The sequence below is a fragment of the Pseudochaenichthys georgianus genome, unplaced genomic scaffold, assembly GCF_902827115.2.
Source record: "Pseudochaenichthys georgianus unplaced genomic scaffold, fPseGeo1.2 scaffold_608_arrow_ctg1, whole genome shotgun sequence".
Classification (NCBI taxonomy): domain Eukaryota; kingdom Metazoa; phylum Chordata; class Actinopteri; order Perciformes; family Channichthyidae; genus Pseudochaenichthys; species Pseudochaenichthys georgianus.
In genome coordinates, this window is record NW_027263166.1 from 96,087 (window position 1) to 100,747 (window position 4,661).

Consider the following 4,661-nt stretch of genomic DNA (forward strand, 5'->3'; position numbering starts at 1 on the left):
TGTAGAGAAGTCTATGAGGAAATGTTCCTACTTCTCCTCTCTCTTTATTACCTCAAGATTGTAGAGAAGTTCTATGGGCAAATGTTCCTACGTTCTCTCTTTCTTTATTACCTCAGATTCTAGAGAATTCTATGAGGAAATGTTCTACTTCCTCTCATTATTACCTCAGATTGTAGAGAAGTCCTCTGAGGAAATGTTCCCTACTTCTCGCTCCTCTTTATTAACTCAGATTGTAGAGAAGCCTATGAGGAAATGTTCCTTACTTCTCTCTCTCTTTATTACATCAGATTGTAGAGAAGTCTATGAGGAAATGTTCTACTTCTCTCATTATTAACCTCAGATAGGTAGAGAAGTCGCTGAGGGAAATGTTCCTACTTTTCGCTCTCTTTATTACCCAAAAAAAAAAAAATCAGATTGTATAGAAGTCTATGAGGAAATGTCTTCCTTCGACTTCTCTCTCTCTTAATTACCCTCAGATTGTAGAGAAGTCCTATGAGGAAAATGTTCCTACTTCTCTCTGTATTACCGTCAAGATTGTAGAGAAGTCTAGGAGGACATGTTCCTACTTCTCTCTCTTATTACCTCCGTCAGATTGTAGAGGGTGATGTCGATGAGGAAAATGTTCTCCTACTTCTCTCTCCTTTATTACATCAGATTGGCATAGACGTCCTATGAGGAAATGTTCCTACTTCTCTCTCTCTTTGTTACCTCAGATTGGATAGAAAAGTCTATGAGGCAAAGGGTTCCTACTCTCTCCTCTCTTTATTACCTCAGATTGTATAGAAGTCTATGAGGAAATGTTCCTACTTCTCTCTCTCTCTATTACCTCAGATTGTATAGAAGTCTATGAGGAAATGTTCCTACTTCTCTCTCTCTTTATTACCTCAGATTGTAGAGAAGTCTATGAGGAAATGTTCCTACTTCTCTCTCTCTTTATTACCTCAGATTGCATAGAAGTCTATGAGGAAATGTTCCTACTTCTCTCTCTCTTTGTTACCTCAGATTGTATAGAAGTCTATGAGGAAATGTTCCTACTTCTATCCCTCTCTTTATTACCTCAGATTGTATAGAAGTCTATGAGTAAATGTTCCTACTTCTCTCTCTCTTTATTACCTCAGATTGTATAGAAGTCTATGAGGAAATGTTCCTACTTCTCTCTCTCTCTCTATTACCTCAGATTGTATAGAAGTCTATGAGGAAATGTTCCTACTTCTCTCTCTCTTTATTACCTCAGATTGTATAGAAGTCTATGAGGAAATGTTCCTACTTCTCTCTCTTTATTACCTCAGATTGTATAGAAGTCTATGAGGAAATGTTCCTACTTCTCTCTCTCTCTATTACCTCAGATTGTATAGAAGTCTATGAGGAAATGTTCCTACTTCTATCCCTCTCTTTATTACCTCAGATTGTATAGAAGTCTATGAGGAAATGTTCCTACTTCTCTCTCTCTCTATTACCTCAGATTGTATAGAAGTCTATGAGGAAATGTTCCTACTTCTATACCTCTCTTTATTACCTCAGATTGTATAGAAGTCTATGAGGAAATGTTCCTACTTCTATCCCTCTCTTTATTACCTCAGATTGTATAGAAGTCTATGAGGAAATGTTCCTACTTCTCTCTCTCTTTATTACCTCAGATTGTATAGAAGTCTATGAGGAAATGTTCCTACTTCTCTCTCTTTATTACCTCAGATTGTAGAGAAGTCTATGAGGAAATGTTCCTACTTCTATTTTTCTTTATTACCTCAGATTGTAGAGAAGTCTATGAGGAAATGTTCCTACTTCTCTCTCTCTCTTTATTACCTCAGATTGTAGAGAAGTCTATGAGGAAATGTTCCTACTTCTCTCATTATTACCTCAGATTGTATAGAAGTCTATGAGGAAATGTTCCTACTTCTCTCTCTCTTTATTACCTCAGATTGTATAGAAGTCTATGAGGAAATGTTCCTACTTCTCTCTCTCTTTATTACCTCAGATTCTATAGAAGTCTATGAGGAAATGTTCCTACTTCTCTCTCTCTCTTTATTACCTCAGATTGTATAGAAGTCTAGGTGGAAATGTTCCTACTTCTCTCTCTCTTTATTACCTCAGATTGTAGAGAAGTCTATGAGGAAATGTTCCTACTTCTCTCTCTCTTTATTACCTCAGATTGTAGAGACAATCATGTATTGCGTTACAATTATATGTAAAAAAAATATGATATGAGGCCTGGCGCACCCCCTGCAATCTTTGTTGCCAGGTTGGGAACCACTGGACTTGAGGATGTTTGTTGCGCTTTCTGAAAAGGGGCGTGTCCTGGGAGTATCTCACCTTTGACGTACAGGTGTATCCAGGTGTGCAGGTGTTCCAGGCTCTGGTTGGTGTACCTGCAGGTGTACGTCCCAGTGTCTCGGGTGTTTGAACTGTTCACCTGCATTGGGTTGGGCACCTGGTCCTTGTACAGCCAGTTGAACGATGTTGTCGTCAGGCGGGACGACAGGTTGCCATGGCAGCCGAGGCTGAAGACAGAACCAACCTCCAGAACCAGGTCGGTTCTGTTGGGCAGAACCTGGGAGTTCAGCAGGATCCACGGAGGCCCGGGAGAACCTGAAACAAGCAATCAGTTCAACACTCAGAGTACTGAAGCTAACGTTAGCCTGACGCTAACATTAGCCTGACGCTAACGTTAGCCTGACGCTAATGGAGCGCTAAAGAGCCGCTCTCAGTCTGCCATCATCAGACACGTTATTATAGTTTATAGTTTGTTTCAAATGAACCTTTAAACTCTGTCTTTACGATGCTGACGGACCCTAACATGAGTTTAGTCTTTTATCGATCTACTTCATGGTGCTGCACGTATACAGAAACACGACCACTGGTGGATGGGTTCAAATCACTTTATTTAGAAATCACAACAACAAGCTTTACAACAACAAGCTTTACAACAACAAGCTTTAAACAACAGATTATGTGAAGGAGATCAAGACGCTTAGAAACTTTGTTTGATGAAACAGATTTTAGTTTCATCAGTTCCTCGATTCTTTATCTAAAAATAAAAGTCAACAATGTTGTAGTTTGACTAAAATGTAGGGAGGCTCTCATTGGCTGCTTAGAACAAAGGGAGGCTCTCATTGGCTGCTTAGAACAAAGGGAGGCTCTCATTGGCTGGTTAGAACACAGGGAGCCTCTCATTGGCTGGTTAGAACACAGGGAGCCTCTCATTGGCTGGTTAGAACACAGGGAGCCTCTCATTGGCTGGTTAGAACACAGGGAGCCTCTCATTGGCTGGTTAGAACACAGGGAGCCTCTCATTGGCTGGTTAGAACACAGAGAGGCTCTCATTGGCTGGTTAGAACACAGGGAGCCTTTCATTGGCTAGTTAGAACACAAGGAGCCTCTCATTGGCTGGGAGCAGTAATGGGCGGGGCTACAGGTCTCTTGAGGTCGTGCAGCGCGGTGCTGATCCTGGACGTCTGCAGCAGCAGAGCCTGATGGTTCTCCACCAGCAGGGACTGGTGCCGGGCCACGTTCTGCAGGTCCAGGATCTGCTGCTCGCCCTGAAACAGAACCGCATCACACCGCTGAGTTCATCTCAACTAGACTCAGATACAACTCAACCCTACCTACATTAAACTACCCCTATCGAACTAAACCAAACCTGAGGTTAACTCATCAAAAGTAAAGTAACCCTGAGATCATCTGAACTAAACTGAACCAAACCTGAGATTAACTAAAGTAAACCTGAGATAATCTGAACTAAACTGAACCAAACCTGAGATTAACTAAAGTAAACCTGAGATTAACTAAAGTAAACCTGAGATTAACTAAAGTAAGCCTGAGATTAACTAAAGTAAACCTGAGATTAACTAAAGTAAGCCTGAGATTAACTAAAGTAAGCCTGAGATTAACTAAAGTAAACCTGAGATTAACTAAAGTAAACCTGAGATTAACTAAAGTAAGCCTGAGATTAACTAAAGTAAGCCTGAGATTAACTAAAGTAAACCTGAGATTAACTAAAGTAAACCTTGACCTTTGATTTCTTATTATTATTACAATTATTTGTCTTTTATTATCTCAAAGCGTATCAGTATCCCTTGTTGTGAAGCACTTCGAGATTTGTCTTGGCAGATGAGAAGCGCTATATAAATTAAATATATTATTATTATTATTATTAAACCTGAGATTAACTAAAGTAAGCCTGAGATTAACTAAAGTAAGCCTGAGATTAACTAAAGTAAACCTGAGATTAACTAAAGTAAGCCTGAGATTAACTAAAGTAAACATGAGATTAACTAAAGTAAACCTGAGATTAACTAAAGTAAACCTGAGATTAACTAAAGTCAACCTGAGATTAACTAAAGTAAACATGAGATTAACTAAAGTAAACCTGAGATTAACTAAAGTAAACCTGAGATTAACTAAAGTAAACTAAAAGTGAGATAATCTAACCTGAGATTAACTAAATAAACCAAACTGAACATAAATAAAGTAAACCTGAGATTAACTAAAGTAAACCTTGACCTTTGATTTCTTATTATTATTACAATTATTTGTCTTTTATTATCTCAAAGCGTATCAGTATCCCTTGTTGTGAAGCACTTCGAGATTTGTCTTGGCAGATGAGAAGCGCTATATAAATTAAATATATTATTATTATTATTATTAAACCTGAGATTAACTAA